General features: G+C 40.4%; 1 protein-coding gene across 1 annotated transcript in view; it reads right to left on the bottom strand.

The window, feature by feature from the left end:
• Window positions 1–20,324, bottom strand: part of LOC123241753 (CCHC-type zinc finger nucleic acid binding protein) — an 86,523-nt gene that overhangs the window by 65,386 nt on the left and 813 nt on the right. The gene's annotated exons all lie outside the window — the stretch shown is intronic.

Below are 20,324 nucleotides of genomic sequence, written 5' to 3'. Positions count from 1 at the left end.
TTTTAATAACAACAGACCTTAGACCAGTGATTCCCAAAGTGGGCGCCACCACCCCCTGGTGAGTGCTGCAGCTATCCAGGGAGGCAGTGATGGCCACAGGTACATTAATCTTTCCTATTAATTGCTATTAAAAATTTTTTAAAATAATTTCTCCCTGGGGCACTAAGTAATATTTTTTCTGGAAAGGGGACAGTAGGCCAAAAAAGTTTGGGAACCACTGTCTTAAGACAAATCACTTGACTTCTGACTTTGCTTACCTTTAACAACAATAAGAAAAAAAAGTTGGGGGGGGGAAGAGTTTGGGAAGAAGAGACAAGATAGCATGACATACAAGGGATATGTATAGGCAATTTTCAGATGAAGAAATCAAAACTATCAATAATTACATAAAAAGTGTTCTAAATCCCACCTGATTAGAGAAACGCAAATCAAAGCAACTCTGAGATACCACCTAGCAGACAGGCCAATATGACAGTAAAGGAAAATAAATGTTGGAGGGGATGTGGCAAAATTAGGACACTAATGCATTGCTGGTGGAGTTGTAAATTAATCCAACCATTCTGGAAGGCAATTTGAAACTATGTCCAAAAGGCTTTAAAAGAATGTATGCCCTTTGATCCAGCAACACCACTACTAGGTTTGTACCCCAAAGAGATAGAAAATGGGAATGGGCCTGTTTGTAAAAATAATATTTATAGCTGCATTTTTTGTGGTAGCAAAAAATTGGAAAATGAGGGGTTGTCTTTCAAATGGGGAATGGCTGAACCAACTGTGGTATATGATGGTGATGGAATACTATTGTGCTATAAAAAATGATGAATTGAAGGATTTCTTTAAGAACTGGAAAGGGGGTGGCTCAGTGGATTGAGAGAGAGATTAAAATGGGAAGTCCTACATTCAAATCTGACCTCAGACCCTTCCTAGCTGTGTGACCCTGGGCAAGTCATTTAACCCCCATTGCCTACCCCTTAACACTCTTCTGCCTTGGAACCAATACTTAGTATTGATTCTAAGACAGAAGATAAGGGTTTTTTTTTAATTAATTAATTTAATTTAATTTAAAATAAAAAAAAGAACTGGAAAGACCTCCATGAACTGATGCAAAGTGATTTTTTAATTTATTTTTCTATGGTTATGTGATTCATGTTCTTTCCTTCCCCTTTTCCCTTCCCCCTCCCAGAGTTGACCATTAATTCCACTGGGTTATACATGTATTAATCATTCAATATTTATTTCCATATTATTAATTTTTATAATAATCTTTAAAAAACCAAAACCCCACATCCTATACCCATATAAACCAATGAGTCGTCAAATGTTTTCCTTCTGTGTTTCTGCTCCCACAGTTCTTTCTCTGGATGTGGATAGCATTCCTTCTCATAAGTTCCTCTGAATTGTCCTGGATCATTGCATTGCAGCTAGTAGCAAAGCCGATTACATTTGATCATTCCACAATGTTTCAGTCTCTGTGTATAATGTTCTGGTTCTGCTCATTTTGCTCCACATCAGTTCATGGGGGTCTTTCCAACTCGTATGGAAATCAAGCACTTATTGCACAACAGTATTCCATCACCATCATATACCACAATTTGTTCAGCCATTCCCCAATCAAGGGACACTCCCTCATTTTTTTCACCACCACAAAGAACGCAGCAGAATATTTCTGTACAAGTCTTTTTCCTTATCATCTCTTTGGGTACAAACCTAGTAGTGGTATTGCTGGATCAAAGGGTATGTGATGTAAAGTGAAATAAGAAGAATCAGGAGAATATTATACACAGAGACTGAAACATTGTGGGACGATCAATGTAATAGACTTTTCTACTAGCAGCAATGCAATGATCCAGCACAATCCCGAGGGACTTAGGTGAAAGAATGCTATCCACATCCAGAGAAAGAACTGTGGAAGCAGAAATGCAGAAGAAAACATATAATTTATCACTTGTTTATATGGGTGTATAATTTGAGGTTTGGGATTTAAAAGATTACTCTATTATGAAAATGAATAATATAGAAATGGGTTTTGAGTGATAATACATGCATATAACCCAGTGGTCAGCTCCAGGAGGGGGAGAAGAAAGAAGGGAGAAAGTGAATCATGTAACCACTGGAAAATATTTTTAAAATAAAATTATATATTTTTTTAAAAGATAGCATGACAATAGAGAGAGAAAGGGTCATAGGAGCAGTAAGACCTAGGTTCAAAAGTATTCTTCCATTATGATATTTGCTATCTGACCATGGGCAAATCTCACAACCTTTCAGTGCCTCTGGAAATTCTGCTATTATAAGTAACAGAGGTCAGGGTGTTTCCTATACAATTTCCCATTCTGATGAAATCATTAGCCTGAACAAAAGGGGAAAAAGGCGGGTTCCTCCTCCACCCCCCACCACTGGCTATATATGAATGTGTGTGTATATATGTGTATGTGTAGATCTGCTTATGTATGTCATATATGTGAAAATATGTAATATGTAAAGTGAGCCTTTCTAAGATATTTCAGGTTAGAGAAGTAGCCTATCTTTGGAGCAATAAGGAAAGGCACAGCCCTTCCCTTTCTGGAGTTCACAATCTTATAAAAAGAAAGGCTACCTAAACAAATAGCCATGATACAAAATAAAACCTGATAAATGGATCAAGGCCCTGCTGCCAACACACAACTCTAGGTCCAAGGTCTCAGAAAGAAAAGATTCATTTCCTGTGCAGTCACACTAACCTTCTCCTCAACCATCTCCCTCTCTGGCCTCATTTGCCCTCCAGAGCCAGCCTTGATCCTGTAACTTTCAGCTTTAATGTTTCACTGGCTACTTGCCTAGAATCCCTTACCCTGAATGACTATCCTGCTCCAAGGGTTTGTTAAGTGGTCAAAGAAAATTATTGCATGGAGCTGATTTCTTCCACTGTGAATTAGTTCATGGTGTATAACCTGAGCTGGGCCTTGGTGGAGCTTGACACGCCTCCTTTTATGAACTCCTTATCTCATTCCCCACAGCAATTATTACAAGCTATTTATGAATGGCTCTCTCTCTCTCTCTCTCTCTCTCTCTCTCTCTCTGTTCCATTCTCCACCCTTATATTAGGTGACCTCAGCCCTCTGCTCTAGATGAATGAAATTATTAACCCTAGTATCATTGCCCAGGAAACCCTATGGATGGTGTGATCCATGGGGTCACTAAGAATCCGACATGACTAAAAGCCCAAACAATAATAACAATATTATGCAAGGATCCAGAGCAAGGCTGAGGAACTTATGAGAAAGAAAACTAGCCACATTCAGAAGAAGAACTGTGAGAGGAGAAACACAGAAGAAAAACAATTGCTTGAACACATGGGCTGTTGGGGATATTATTGGGAATGTAGACTCTAAACGATAACTCTAGTCCAACTATCAATAATATGGAATTAAGTCTTGATCAATGATACATGTAAAACCCAGTGGAATTGTTAGGGGGGCTTGGCGGAGAGGAAAAGAACATGAAATATGTAACTAGGGGAAAATATTCAAAAGAAAAAGAAAAATTTTTAAAAAAGAAAATAAATAACAATATTGATCTGTGTACATACATGGGTAGCTAGCTGGCACAATGGATACAATGAGGGGCCTGGAGTCAGGAAGACTCATTTTCTTGAATTCAAATCTGGCCTCAGACACTGTGTGTCTATGTGTGGCCCTGGCCAAGTCATTTAACCCTATTTGCCTCAGTTTCCTCATCTGTGAAATGAGCTGGAGAAGGAAATGGCAAACTACTACAGTGTCTTTGCCAAGAAAACCCCAAATAGAGTCACAAAGAGTTGGACACGACTCAAAAAAAGAAAAAAGACTAACCTCAGCTCCTTCCTTCCATTTCTTGAAACTTTCTGGCATCAATCACCTTTTTCTCTTCTCCTTCCTGCTACAGAAGTTTTCCCCCTCTACTCTCTAAGATTAACCCCGTATATTTGGTCTCCTTATCTTCTGCCTCCTCCAGGATCTTCCTTCAGCATTTATATTCTAGATTTCATACATCTAAAATCTATCACTCATCACTAGTTCCTACCTATCTGCCAAGAAACAGGCCAATTTATGTCTCCCAATCCTTAAAAAAAAAAAAAAAGTACCTTTCTTTGAATTTCCTAATTCACTTACCTCTTGTTTCATCTTTTTCTTTGGCCCCTTGCAACACTGCCTCTATTAAGAAAAAGCTAGGAGGTGCATGGGATAGAGTGCTGGACCTAGAGTCAAGAAGACATGAGTTCAAATGTGGCCTTACATGTTTACTAGTTGTGTGGCCCTGGGCAAGTCACTTAAACTTTTTCTGCCTCAGTTTCTTTACCTGTAAAATGAGGATGAAATAATAGCACCTCCCTTCTAGGGCTATGTGAAAAAAAAAAAGAGAGAGAGAAAGAAAGAAAGAGATTTATAAAGCTATCCTTATCCCTGTTTTCTTTCCTTTCTAAAATTTTCCCCTTCATCATTTTGCTTACTACCACAGCTTCAACTCTCTGTGTCCATAAAGACTACTTCCAAATTTGTATATCCAGTTTCGAGCTCTTTTCTAAGGTCTAGAACAAGGGATCTTAACCTTTTTGTGTGTCTGGGACCTGAATGGTAAACTTGCGAAGCCTATGGAGCCCTTCTCAAAATAAGGTTTTTATATGCATAAAATACAGAGGATTAAAAAAATTATGTTGAAATAGCTACCAAAATATTAAAAACAAGAAGTTTACAGACCCCAGGTTAGGAAGCCCTGCTGAGGAAGTGGCAAAGTATTGCAACATGGCAAAGTAGTAGGCAGCCATACAGTAAACACTCCCCACCAAAACCCCTCTAAAAAGATTTATTAAATGCACCAGACCAAATGCTCTTGGGAAAATCCAAGAAAAAGTCAAAGTGAGTCATGTTTCTCATCCACATGAGCACAGAAAGAAATCTATGGACACGAGTATGTTCATGAATAGCCAGCCACATGGAACACACTAGGGTCCAGGGAACAGCTGTGCACCAGGGCAAGGGAAGCCCTCAAACACATACCAGGGCACTGCAATGGGATGGTTGCCATCTAGCAACTTTGCTATACACTTTGTTTTTTTGGATCACAGACTCAGGGAAGATTGAGGAGGGAACCTGCACCTGGATCAGCATTCGAGGATAAAAAGTAGTCAGAGACCCTAAGCACAGATGTAGAGAGAAGTAAATTTAGAAATAATGGTAGTGTTGTGAGTCAGACCACAAGAACAGAGCAGGAATTCAGTTCCAGCTTCTAGGCCAGTCTGAAGCTTACAGAAGAATAACTGGGGCAAGAATCCTAGACCAAAAGGGAGTTTATCATTCCATAACTCTGAACCAGCAAAGCTTTCCACGTGGCCAACAGTGGCCAAGTCTAGTAACAGTCTATTATTGCTCAGACCCAAAAACCAAATAAAGAACTTTCAGAACTCAAACTAGTGGGCAGTAGTTAGACTTTCCTAAATCAGACTAACTTGAGACCCCTGAAAGTTTGCAGGTTCCCTGTCTAAGATATCTCTGAGATCATAGAAAAACAGGTCATGCCATATATCAAGAAAGCAGTAACAGGACCAGCACAGGCTTTTTCCCTACTGACGTATGGAGAACTTGGTGCTAATATCAAGTCTTAAGTCAGGAAGTAAACTGGGAGAATGAGCAAAGAAAGCTATTATGATGACAGGGATGATCAAGACACAAATCCAAAAGAAGCTGCACTTTTCCTCAGATACTCTTTGGTCAGCACCTCTGTAAAGCCACAAGCCTTCATCTAATGAGTTTCAAAGAAAAGGCATTATATTAAACAGATTACCAAGAGAAATAATAAGAGAAAAATGCCCCCCCTCAAGAAACCCCAAATGAATTATTTATATATACATATATATTGCAGATTCCCCTGCCATTGATAGCTGCTTCCCTGCAGAGCACTGCTAAGATCTAGTGAGCTGCTTTCTTGATTCAGCTACTTTCTACTATTCCTTCACTGAAGTGCTATTGCTATATGTTGTTCCTCAGTTGAACTGCTACAAATAAGAACTTCTTCCTCTAACAGAGTTAATAGAGTACTTTTGGGAGCCATTCCATTGCCTTGGGGCTTCTTTTTGTTCTTCTGTGAGTCAGACCCATAGTTATATCTAGTCAGTCCTACAAAGAGCCCCTAAAGTTGCCAGTCTTTTTTTTTTTTTACTATATGCTTATTTTTCCCCTTTGGGGCTTCTGATGTCCTGCCTGATATTTGGGTTGGTGTGAATATTCATGTATTATTTCCTCTACTGACCAATTCCAATGAGAGCATGGTTCAGATATCAGCCATTTGCTTCCTCCTTCCCACTCCCTCCCTTCTCCTTGTTTATTTGCACATTGATTATGTGAAATACTTTTCATTCCCTGCAGTGTATTCTTTTTACCCTTTCTTTAAGCTTTTTCTTAGTGTTATCATGATGTAATAGAACCACTCCTAGGTTTGTCTAATTGAAGTTCCTCTATGACCACAGAAGATGATAGGGTTCAGAAGGGACATATATGATAGTCCCCCACATTAGAATGTTAGCAATTTATCCTTGTTTAGTTGCTTATGATTTTTAAAAATTCATGTTTACCTTTTTATGTTTCTGTTTAACTGCTATCTTTGAATTTCAAAGTTTCTACAGTTCTGGTCTTTTTGTTAAGAATACTCAGAGGTCCTCTATTTCATTAAAAAACATTCCTCCCCTCTCCCCCCCACATAGGATTATACTTAATTTTTCTAGGTAACTTATTGGTTTAAGTCAATATTCTTTGCCTTCTGGTTTACTATTGTGGAAGCTAAATCACTTGTGATATTAACTGCTGTCCCTCAAAAATTGTTTGGCTGATTACCACCTCATACCTTTCAGACTGGCCAGTATGACAGTAAAGGAAAGTGATAAATGTTGGAGAGGATATGGCAAAATTGGGACAATAATGCATTGTTGGTGGAGTTGTGAACTGATCCAACCATTCTAGAAGGCAATCTGGGCCCAAAAGGCTATAAAACATTTTATACTATTTGATCATGTAATGCCACTAGTAGGCCTGTATCCCAAAGTGATAATAAAAAGGGAAAAGGACCTTCTTGTACAAAAATATTTATTGCAGCCCTTTTTGTAGTGGCAAAGAATTCAGAATTGAAGGGATGTCCATCAATTGGAGAATGGCTGAACATATTGTGGTATATGTTGGTGATGGAATACTATTGTGCTGTAAGGAATGAAAAGCAAGACAATTTCAAAAAAAGCTGGAAAGACCTACGTGAGCTGATGTAGAGCGAAATAAGCTAAACTGGGAGAACATTGTACACAGTAACAACAATATTGTGAAATGATCAACTGTAAAAACTTGGCTACTCACAGCAATACAGGGACAATCCTGAAAGATTTATGGTATGGAATGCTATCCACCTCCAGAGAAAGAATTGTTGGAGTCAGATGGATGTGGATCAAGTTATATATACTATCTTTCACAAATGTGTATTTGGGGTTTTATTTGGGGGTTTTGGTTTTATATGAGTATGTTCTTACAACAAGGACCAACATAGAAGTGTTGTTTTTTTAATAAAATAAAATGAAATGGATACGACTAAAAAAGAAGAAGAAATTGTTGTTGGTCCTGATCAGTGATTTTCTAGGTGAAGGCAACTCCTAATGAGGAAACTCCCTTTACCAAAATGCAACTGTTACACAATTTTGAGTTCTAAAGAATTGCACAAGGGATGGAGTGGTTAAGGGAATTGCTCAGGGTCACAAAGCCAACCCAGGTTTTTCTGACTCCAAGGCAACCTCTCTATTTCTATAACACACTGCTTCTCAGTTATTATTAGTATCACTATTTTTTATATAATGATGGTTAGTGTATGTATATGCTTCTGAGTCAGTCTTTCCCATTCACTATTTTTATAAAATTTTCAATATTTCTTTGAATTCTTTATATTTGTCATTTCTTATGGCACTAGTGATATGTGTTGATAGAAAACAATATATTCAGACATTCTGCAACTGTTAGACACGAGTGCCTTCTAGTTTTGCTTTTACAAATAAAACTGCTATGAATATTTTTGTACAGATTGATCTTTCCTCTCTTTTAATAGCATTCTATAAGTGGGATTATGGAGTCAAAGGGAAAGATCAATTTTGTAACTCTCATCATATATGGTCATGCTTTTGTCTTTGTTTCTGTTCAGTTGTGTCTGACTTTTTGTCAGCCCTGTATGCCCTATTGTCTATGGGGTTTTCTAGAATGATTTGCCATTTCCTTCTTCAGGGAATTTAGGCAAACAGAAGTTAAGTGACTTGCCCAGGGTCACAGAGCTAATAAGTGAGCAAGGCTGAATTAGAACTCAGGTCTTCCCGACTTGAGGCCCAGTGCTCTATCCATTAAGTCATCTGCCTGCCTCATATATATTGTCATACTGCTTTCCCAAAAGATCTCTTTTGGGGTGGGGGAATTATATAGACCTGGTTTTCTTGATGTGAACATTCCCTCCATCAGGCTGTCTCTTCTATAATTTAAGAGTCTTAAAGAGTTGCCGGGGGCCCTGGGAGTTGAAATAATAATAATAGCTGGCTTTTTATAATGCTGTAAGGTTTGTAAGCCACTTTACAAACACAGTCTCATTTTATCCTCACAACAATGTGGAGAGATAGGCACTATTTCTGACCCCATTTTATGGCTAATGTGTCTGAATTCAGGCCTTCCTGACTCCTAGCCAGGACTCTACCCACAGGACCATCTCGCTGCCCAGTGAAGCCACCTGTCCAGAGTGGGAGAGCCCGTGGATGCCAAAGGCGGGCCCCCAAGCCAGGACGCCGAGTCTCCAGGCTTGGCCCTCCCTGCCACACGGCATGCTGCCTTTCTTCACACAGATGGCGAGTCCATTGCTCAGGCCTTGCCCAGGTACACGAATGCTGCTGGTGGTCCAGAGTTGTCAGGGGAGAGCTCTGAAACACGCTGCCTTTTCAGGAAAGACCTCGAGGCCACCCACAGAACAGGGCCGGCCAGCCGAGGGGCGCAGCGACTCTCAGGATCTGGGCAGACGTGAACAAGTAACAGGAATGATCGGCATCGTGACATATTCATGGCAATAACAGCTGGCATTCTTAGAGCATTTCCCTACACGACCCTCCTGGAGATGGATAAGGGAGCTGCCACGGCGATCATCATCCCCATTTCACAGGAGGCTCACAGGGAGTAAGTGCCTTACTCATAGAAAGTTAATGCATGTCAGAGGCACGATTTGAACCCAGATCTCTGCTAACTCCACATCCAGCAAATGTCCATTCTAGCACCGCCCAGCTAGACTAGGAGGCAGTGGCCAGTTGGAGGGCCCAGAGGAATTAGCCATCCTGCACTCAGAAGAGCCAGAAGTTCTTTTCTAGGAGAGCTCTTATGGGAGGGCCCCGGTGGCCTGGGAGTGCTCGGAAGGGGGAAGGATGGTGGTCAATGAAGAGAGTTCAGGGAATTCCAGCCATTTGGGAGACGTCACTTTGGGGGAAAAGGGTCACATGCTGGTCTGTCAGAGAAAGCCTGGGAGGCAGGCGTCCTGGGTTCTAATCTAGCCCGCCCTCCCCGGCTCAGCCCCCCTGGAGCCCCGGCTGTGAGCTGTGTGGAGCCTCTTCTTGCTGTGGCAGCATGACTGAATGGGTGTGGAGCGAAGGCTGGGTGCAGCCCCATCACGTTCTTCTGGTTTCCTCATTGTGCTCCATGCCAATGGGGAGGTGGCGATCCTTTTCAGTCACTTCTAAGTCATTTCTGAGTCACTCCTCGAGGCAGGGGAAAGGCTGGGAACAGGCTCTCCACCTGCTCCAGAGCCATGGGAAACTGGTCTGTCAATAACAGATCCACTTTCTTCCGTGGACACCTTCCATATTTGTACATCCCAGAGTCGTGGCACTTATTTATCTATTTATTTAACAGTCTTACCTCCCATCTAAGAATCCATACTGGGAATAGGTTCCAAAGCAGGAGAGCCCTGAGGGCTAGGCAATGGGGTGAAGGGACTTGTCCAGGGTCACACAGCCAGGAAGTATCTGAGGTCACATTTGAACCAGGATCTTTTGTCTCTAGGCCTGGCTTTCTATCCATTGTGCCACCCAGCTGCCCCTGGCTTCATTATTTTATAACTTGCCTATTCATATACCAGTAGTGGTGGCTTTTAGAAGCTTTACCTGTCAATGTATTTGTTTTTCCAAAAAAAATATGATGTGGTCAAGGCAGAAAACTGGGAACCTAATTATTCACAGAACCATAAGAGAGAAAAAAATTATTTGAGTTATAAAGAGAAGCAAGTGACAAGTCTTTCTTAGGAAGAAGTCAACTATGAGTTCCAATGGAATTCAACAAACATTTCTTAAACAATTATAATGTATAAGTTTTTCCTGTAGATACTGGAGAATGTCAGGCCAAAAATAGACCCTGCCTCCAAGAAGTTTACATTTTACTGGGTGGCGTGAAATTTTATATGCTATTGTACAAGGTGAAAAGAGTGAAGGTAGTAAAGAAGAGACATTTTTTCATGGAAATGTAATTGTCATCATTGCTGATAAACTTGCATTTTTTAAACCCTTCCCTTCTGCCCTAGAATAGATACTAAGTATTATCCCCAAGACAGGAGAGCAGTAAGGCTTAGGCAATGGGGATGAAGGGACTTGCCCAGAATCACACAGCAAGGAGGTGTCTGAGGCTAGATTTGAACCAGATCCTCCCAACCCCAGGCCTGGAGCTCAATCCACTGTGCTACCTAGCTGCCCCTGCATTTTTTTTTAATAATGAGATTAGAGATGTCCAGGAGATGACATAAGGACAACACATCTCTTCATAATTACAAACACTAAGTTAGTTAAGTAACATCTCCTCCTCTCTCTCTGTTGAATTCCCAAACATCCTTTGAAGCCTAACTCTGGTGTGTCTTTTTCATGAAGCAGTCCTTGATTCCTCCATCAGTTACTATTTTCCTCCTCACCTGTACTTTGCTTTTCACCTCTCTTCTTTCTGTTTGTGATGCCCTGCCTAAACTCTAAGTTCTGGAAGAGCAGGGATCTCGTCTTTTCCAAATGGGTTAGCATTAAGTACAAAGTAGACCTTTGATATTTTTTTTTCCTTCCTTTTTTAAACTCTTAACTTCTGTGTATTGGCTCCTAGGTGGAAGAGTGGTAAGGGTGGGCAATGAGGGTCAAGTGACTTGCCCAGGGTCACACAGCTGGGAAATGTCCGAGATAGGATTTGAACCTAGGACCTCCGGTCTCTAGGCCTGACTCTCAATCCACTGAGCTACCCAGCTGCCCCCCAAGACCCTTGATATTTAAGTGAATGAATGAACCCATCCCTTCACCTTGGGGCTTGAAAAAAATGATTCATCAATTGTATTTGCTCTGTAAGACCCTGTGATGGGGAGTAAAATATATAAAAACACAAATGCCATCCAGGGTCTACACACAAGAAATCAGTCGTTCCTCTTGAAACTGCATGGTTTTAGTGCAAAGAGAAATGGACTTTGAAGCCAAAAGGGAGAGAAGGGTGTCCTTGCTCTGTCCCTTGCAATCTATGTGATCTGATCCTGAGTAAGTCACTTAAACTCTCTAAGGGGCCCCTTTATCCTCCTCGGTGGAAGGGAGACAATGAGACTTAAATTACCAGTTTCAAAGGTTTGTTTGTTGTGAGGACTCCTCTTGGGAGATGGGCAAGTGGGAGGGGGGATTTCCTCTTCAAAAGCCTCCAATTGCTTTCTTTTCTGTGGCCTTTGGAATAATGGTTGCCAAATTTTTCAAGGTCTTCCTTTTTCTAAAGTTAAAAACATTTCTCAGATGCCCCCTCCCCACCTCCCACCCCCACCAGAGTTGTCCCAATGGCATCCATCGGCTGAGAAAATGTGCAACAATAAAATGACGGCATTTAGACGGATAGATCCTTTGCAATAATAACTCTGCGGCTCCCCCTGTGGTCCACAGCAGAGCTGTCAAACAGGCCCATGACACTGCCCAGTTTGGCTCCTACCAGATTAAAATGAATTGTGAAATATTTAAGAAAAGACATCAAAATATAATAAAACGAGATGACATTACATTTTAAAACCAAGTCAATGGGTAGCCCGCAGAGAACTTTATGTATGGATTACTGGTCCCCATTTTTATTAAGAGTCTGATACCGTGCTCAGGTTGGAGACCTCAGTGCTAGGATTAAATATAAACTCTCCTGGATGTTTAGGTCCTTCACAATCTGGCTCCAAATAATAATAGCTGTTTTATAGTGCTTTGATGGTAGCAATTGGGATATCTATAATAATAATAATAGCTAGCACTTATACAGGGCTTTAAGGTTTGCCAAGCATTTAACAAATCTTAGCTCATTTGTTCCTTATAATAATCCTAATAAGAAGCTGCTATTATTATCCTGATTTTACAGATGAGGAAACTGAGTCAGACAGACATTAAGTCACTGCCCAGGGTCACAGAGCTCCTAAGGGTCTAAGGCAAAATTTGACCTCAGGTCTTCGAGAAGCCTTGAAGTGTTTCCATTGGGCCACTGAGTGGTCTACACAGGATCTCATTTGAAGCTCACAATAACGTTATGAGGTAGTGAGGTACAAGAATTAGTATTCCATTTTGTATATGATGAAACGAAGACTCAGAGAGGCCCATGAGGCTTCCTGACCTCAGGGCCAAAGCTCAGTCCACCACGTATGTCCCGCTGCCTTGTGAGCCTGATTTTCTGTGAATCTCCTTCAGGTGCTCAGCACTCCTGCCAAAGTCAGTCACAGCCTATTTCATCCCTCAGCATTCCCCCAGTCTCCTATGGCTGATCAGTCTCACCGTCTGTCGGCCATGTCTTGCGCCCACTCCCTCCTCCCTCTACCATTCTGAATCCTTATGTTCAAGGTCCAAAGTTCATCTCAGATAGTACCAGCCTTCCTTGATAATGCCCCCACCCTTCTCAAATGGCCTTCTACTTCCTTTTCTGTTTATGAATTATAGCTCTAGTACCCTGCACTTCGGTCTTCTATCTCCATCACCTAGAACGGTTGTCTCCCCCATTAGGCCAGAGGCTCCTTGAGGGTAGGAACTGTCTTTGGCCAACTCTGTAGCCCCAGAGCTTTGCGGGGTGCCTGGCACAGAGTCAACACAACAAATACTTATTGACTGACTGCATATACAAATAACCAGTATGCAAAGTAGAGTATATTATAAAAGAAATATGGAGTGCTATGAGGTCCAAATTAAGAAGAAGAGCCTGCCAGGCCAAGAGGATCTAGGAAAGGACAGGAATGTTTTAATTTTGATCATGAAAGCCAGAAGCAGATGCAGGAGAGGTGACACAAGGGAGCATGGAGGAAGAGCCTGAGGCCAGAAGAGTGTAGACAGGGGATCAAAACCTGGGTCTGTCATTAACTAGCTTTGTGACTGTGAACAAGTCATCTCCATCCCTATTGTAAAATGAGAAGATTAGGCAAGATCAGGAGTGCCCCAGATGTTTTGTTTGTTTTTAAAACCCTTACTTTCTATCTTGGTATCAGTTCTATCAGGATTAAGTGACTTGCCCAGGGTCTCAAAGCTAGGAAGTGTCTGAGGTCAAATTTGAACCCAGGTCCTCCTGATTCCAGGTCTGGTGCTCAATCCACTGTGCTGCCTAGCTGCCTGTTTGTTTTTTCAGTAGTGAGCTTTGTGATCAGAAATCCATCTATGTATGACTCACATATTTCTGTGGATAACACTGGTCAAGAGTATAGCCTGGGGGCAGTTAAGTGGCTCAATTTAGCCTTAGATACTGTCTACCTGCATGACCCTGGACAAGTCAATTAACTGAAGTTGTCTAGTCCTTATTGCTCTTCTGCCTTGGGAATGATACTTAGTATCTATTCTAGGACAGAAGGTAAGAGTTTTGTTGTTTTTTTTAAGGAGTAGATCTTGTTGGTTATTAAAAATATATTTTTAAAAACGTTTAACTTATCTTGGTTAAAACTAAAAATTATTAAATAAATAAAAACTATAAAAAATTTTATAGCAGTGCTACAAAAGCAATCCTTAAATCCACTAATTTAATTAACTTTCTTTGTATAAAAGTAAATAATTACAGGCCTAAAACAGAGTCCATGTATAGACTGAACTGAATTCCATAATTGTGTTAGATCATCAGGGCTTCTCTCAAGTCTCACTCCAAGTTGCATCACTGATGGCTGTTCCCATATAAATCCAAGTATTTCCTAGAATATCACTACACAACATAGACAGAAATTTTTGGTGGTTAGACCCTAAGGGCTGACTAGCTTGTGGATGCTGGCTAATTGGGTAAAACATTTCTTTGCTAAAAACCTCAGGAACAGCATGATCCAAATTTGGATATTGAACCACAAGCTCAATGTCTGGGGGACTAGACTATGGCTAAGGCCTCTTTTAGCTCCAAGATATTATGACATCTATATAAGAAATACAATATTAGGGAGAAAAAAAACTGGTTTTCTATCCCTCAAAAGAAAATTGGAAAAGAATTTTGAAGATAATAGGAAAAATACTTTTTTGAAATTCCCACAAATGTAGTCTATCCGAAGTAGAAAACCACTGACTAAAGGAAATTGCATATTTGACAGAACGTTTATCAAGCAAACTTTATTATGTGCCAATTAACGTGCTAGGATTGAAGGACAGATACAAAAGGGATACAGGAGTCCTTGCTGTCAAGTTTAAATTCTATTAGAAGAAAATTGTGAATGCTTCACTGTCCACAACTTGCATTTTGTTGGGGGTTAGAAATTTCCAAGAATTCCTGAAATAAGCCAAATCCCTAAGCCTGCCTATCAAACAGAGAAGGGAAAAGATGTCACTTTGGGTTTGATAGCAACAAGTGCAGACTTTATAGGATGCAACTCTGAATGGTCCTGGGTCCTTTATAAGTGGGGGTTTGTGGGGTGAACAGGAGGCATTGACAGGGATCACTGTCATTTGGCCCTGTCATTTGGTCCCTTCAAAAGCACCACAGCAAAGTATGGTCATCTGCCCCTGCCCCAAGGCACCTTATAAGGAGGGACTACTCATTTCGTTCATTCACAAACTGTTGTCTGACGGGTGAGAATAGTCAGTCCACCAGGATGGGTATGGCCAAGCTGTTCTAAACTAAGGTGACATTTACTTAAGGCCAGGCTTGGGTTAAGATCCAAATTTTCTTCCAATACTAATTCTTAAGGTCCCCCTCATCTTCTGTAAACCCATTCTTTGAGGAGTAAAATCTGAGAAGTGTTAGTTGACGCCACCTAAAGGGTAATTTGAGAATTTGATATGGAAGAAAAAGGTAAGAATATCATAGAATTTAAAGGACTCAACTTCCTGGAAGGAAGAATTTTGTCTAAAACATCTGGGACAAGGGGACAGTCAATGATACTCATGATATATCTGAATATAAAAGGTAATCCCCCCCCCTTTTTTTTTGCTATACTACTGTACATTGACTACTTGGGATTCGTAAGATATTTAACTGTGGCTGATGGCTAACTATCACTAGTTAGTAATATGGCTTTGGGCAAGTCACTTTCCCTTTGGCATCTCAATTTCTTTATACAAGGAGAAGATCACTTTTTGCTGAAATAATCACAGAAAGGTAATAAAAAAGATGGGGTCTGAGATGGGTTTTGGAAGCATGGAGAAGCATTCTTGGTAAATAATGGCTTGAATGGGGAAAATGAGTATGGAAGTAAAGCTTGGTGGATGATGACTTGGATGAAAAAGACACTTGTGCTATAATCCACTGGTAGTACTTTAGACTAAGGAGTGGGAGGTCTTGGGTAAAGGTGGGTATGAGTTCAACTAAAAGGCACCTACCTTTTTGCCTCATATTTTATCTATTGAGATACAATCACACCTAGATTACAAAGACTATCTGTTTCTCCATGACCCCATGGACCATTTCACACCAATACTTTCCATGAAGTTTTCTTAGCAAAGATAATGGAGTAGTTTGCTATTTCCTTCTTCAGTGGATTAAAGCAAAGAGGGTAAAGTGACTTGCTCAGTGTCTGAGGCCAGATTTGAACTAAGATCTTCCTGACTCCTGGCCCTGTGCTCAATCTATAGAACCACTTAGCTTCCTCCAAAAAAAGACACAGAACTCTGCAGGTATTGATGGGATTCAAACCAGGATCTCCTGTTAACTAGAAAGGAACTTCAACAATTAAGCCATGGTCTACCCAATAGCCACAGTGTTGCCCAGGGTCATCTACAAGGTTAAATTTGGAGACACAGATCTACTATATAGGTCATTTTACCTCCCTGGGCCCCAGATTCCTCGTCTGTATAATATGAGTCTTACACTAAATGGGTCCTAAGGTCCTTTCCAACTTTAACTCTGATCCTAAGGAGATTCTAATTATCTATTTGAATGATAGGGTCTTAATGAGGAGTCTGTGAACTTTTTTCTTTCTTTTAATTGTTTGGATGACTTTTGATTTCCTGCTTATTGTACTAATAACATGTATTATACTGATGTATTATTGTTGCTCTGTATACTTATTAATGCTACATTTTTTACTGTTTTATATTCACATCCTTATGTACTAATTAGATTCATGGGTCATTATTAGGTATTTTGTGTAATATATTCTACATATAATTTAGGGATCTAGGCATGAAAGCAGTTCTATCAAGTGATAATTTGCATTGTGCTATGATAACTGTTGGCAATATTAATGTGACTGCAATTTGTAAACAGGACAGTAGAATGGATGATTATATGGCTGTTCAAGTATACCTTATGAAACTTTGTGAGGACTATAAAATCTTCCACCGAGGACTAGGAATGTAATAACTGCCTAATTAGGAAGAACTTTCCTTTCAATTTCCTTGGTTTCTGCCCCAAACTCCACATCCCACAAAAGAACCAGAAAGCTGGGAAGTGTCTAGTACTAAAAAATGAGTGAGGGGGCAGCTAGTAACACAGTGGAGACAGCATGAGACCTGGAGTTGGGAAAACCTGGGTTCAAATCTAACTTCAGACACTTTCTAGCTATGTGTGACCTTGGGCAAATAATTTAACCCCAGTTTGTCTGTCCCTTGACCTTCTGTCCTAAAGTTGATACTAGGATAGAAGGTAAGAATTTTTTTTTTTTAAGTGATGAGATATGGTAAAATGTCAGGACAAATGGAGTTCTTTAAAAGATCAATAGGACCATGCAGCTGTGGGATTGTCAGAAGCAGAGGAACTGAGCTGAGACCAAGAAACAGCCATAGCAGCCATAGCCATGTGCTTCACCATTGAAAGGAGTCTAGTGGGTTGAATTCGTCATACTTAGCAGAGGCAGTCCCTATCTCTGTACCTTAGGCTTCGGAGATTGGGAGACTGCAACCACCTAAATTTAAGGACTGGGAGGCTTGCAGCCAGCTGCATTTCAGGGAAATCAAGTGACATTTGCCTAAGCTTACTGAGAGGGGAAGCAAGATCAATGAGATGGCATTGGAAGTTTGTAAAACCCTGGGGTTGAGGAGCTCTAGAGTTCACTTGGTCAGGGATTGGCTGAATTTTAAGGCTCCATAGTAACTCTTTTCTTTTATCTCTGACAGTGGCATTGAGAAGATAAATAGATTATAACACTCCTTTGCCAGTGGCTTCTAGGAATGTTGATTGTTTGGGAAGGCTGGATTCAGGCTCCCCAGTAGGTTCTTTAGGAAGGGGAACTGTGTGAATTTAAGCAGCTATCAAGGACCCTTTTACCTAAGCAATAAGCAGCTATTTGGGGAGTTCCAATGCTGTGCTTATTATTTTTCTATGTTTTGTAGTAAATATATCGAAACTGTCTTTCTTTTAGATCACGTGGATTAGGCAATGAGGTTATCATCTTAATGGGAAATAAAACATGAACTATATACTTAAGGCAGATTTTAAAGATTTTCATGAAAACAAATTTTAGGTAAGGGCATGACAAGCCAAAATGGTGGCACATTTAGGAAACAGTTTATGTGAAAGATCCTTTTACATTTTTAAAACCCTAGGGGGAGGTTGGGGACAGGTGCTTGCTACAGGTAGCAAGTTCAACAACTTCAGTCAGTTATTAAAACCTATACTTCCCATATCTCCCTTTAGTGGGGATAAGATGGAAGGAAAGAAACAATCATTTATTAAGTAGTTACTCTGTGATGGGTAGCAAATATTATTTCATTTGATCCTTATAACAACCCTAGGAGGTAGGTGCTATTATTATACCTGTTTTATAGTTGAGGGAACTGAGGCAGAGAGCAGTTAATTGACTTGCCCAGGGTCACATAGGAAGTATCTGAAGCTGTATTTGAACTCAGGTCTTTCTGAGTCCAGGCCCAGGGGTCTGACAACTTTGTCACTTAGATGGATTGTGATTTCATTGTTAAAGGGAGCTCCCTCCTGCTGAGGAATTTCCAGTATATATCAGCATTTTTCTGTAACTAATAGTGTTAGGCAATTATCTTTAGTGATTCACTTTATGAAGAATCTTTCATCCATATTGCTCTCTGTGAAGTGGCCATCATCATTTCTACACCAAGATTCTAGGGTTCTGTGAAATTATCTAGTTCAATTTCCTTGTCTTACTAATGGGGAATAAGAGGCTAACAAAGGTAAGTGACTTGTTACGGTCACTGAATAAGTGGCTGGATGAGGTGGGAAAAGAACCCAGGCTTCCTAATCTGTAGCCAGGGCTGTTTCTTTTTTATCATGCTGCTCCTACCTAGGATAGAGCATATTTGTTTACCCCTTGGCATAAAAGAAAGTTTGATTTTGGATTCAGAAGATTAGGGCTTGAATCTTGGCTGTTACTTACAATGTGACCTTGGGCAACTCACCTAACAAATGAGATAATATCTACACAGCGCTTAGCACACAGTAGGCCCTTCATAAACATTTATTTTTTAAAAAAAGCTTAACTCTTCTTGGTCTGAAGTTTCTGTCCTATAAAAAATGAGGGGCTAGCAGCTCTCAAATCCCCACTTACTCTCCATTTATGATCTTCCTATTATGATTAGTGGCTTTCTGGTCCCAGGTGTGATAGATATCTGGATGGAGGGGCTAATGTATGGCAGGGGAGTATGGCTGGCCTGTGGCTTCCTCTGATTATGTCCTAAGAGCTCTAAGGGGAGAGAAAAAGGCTCTAGTGACAGATTATGCATCTGCTATCCATGCTGGCTCATCATAAGAATGTTGGCCACCAGAGGATAACTATTTTTGTCTCTACTAGGTTGTGAATATAATCTTACTTAGGAAGTGAGTACCTACCAGCACTGAAGGAAGCATGAGCCTTTGAAGAAAAGATCAATTTAACATCTTATTGTTCATTGTCTTTACATTTTTCTCCAATTGTTTCATGATGCTGTCTATGCCTTGTCTTCCCAAAGAGACTGTATATTACTTGAGGGCCAGGAGCTGATGCTTGGCATACAGTTAACAATAATAATATAATAATAATCAGTTATTTGTATAGTATGCTACAGTGGACAGTGTTTTTCTCACAACTCAATGGAGGAAGTGGAGCAAAAGATACTAAGTGATTTAAAGAGGAATCTCAGTTCCCATGGGTCTACTTATGTCTATGCTGGTAACTCATAGAGCTATATATCCAGGACTTTCTTCTCTCCTGAACTTTAACACAATATCACCAATAGCCTCTTGGACTTCTGGAACTAGATGACTTGGAGTCAGCTCAAATTCAGCATATTCAAAACAGAATTCACACTACTCCTTTCCTCTATGGAAGTTGGAAAACCCACTGCTCTCCGAAAATTCCTTATTCCTATCAAGGGTATTACTCTTTTTCCATTCTCTCAGGTTCCTAATAGCAGCATTATCACTGACTCTTTTATCTCCTTTACCTCCAACATCCAATCTGTGGCCAATTTTGGTGTTCTACTTTCACAAATTCTCTCTCATCCAACTCTTTCTCTCCACCCACAGAGAGACCACCCTACTGAAGAGCCCTATCACCTCTCACTTAGATTATTGCAAGGATCTTCTATTGGTCTTTTAAATTTTTTTAATTTTTTGGAAAATTTTCCATGGTTACATGATTCATGTTCTTACTTTCCCCTTCACCCCCCCCAACCATCCCCCTCATAGCCAATGCGCATTTCCACTGCTTTTAACATGTGTCATCAATCAAGACCTATTTCCATATTATTGATAGTTGCGTTGGTGTGGTCTGTTTCTCCTATTGGTCTTCCTGACTCCAGCTGCCAGTCCTTTTCTTACATATAGATCTGACCATTATCACCACTACTCAAAAAACTTCAGTGGCTCCCTATTACCTTGAAGATCAAATGAGCTAATAAAACTCGTCCATGTGGCTTTTTAAGTCCTTTGCAAGCTGACCCCATCCTATATTTCTGG

The sequence above is a fragment of the Gracilinanus agilis genome, chromosome 1 (genome assembly GCF_016433145.1).
Source record: "Gracilinanus agilis isolate LMUSP501 chromosome 1, AgileGrace, whole genome shotgun sequence".
Taxonomy (NCBI): Eukaryota; Metazoa; Chordata; class Mammalia; order Didelphimorphia; family Didelphidae; genus Gracilinanus; species Gracilinanus agilis.
Note: the sequence above shows the minus strand (reverse complement) of the source record. Positions and strands in the feature narration are given on the sequence as shown.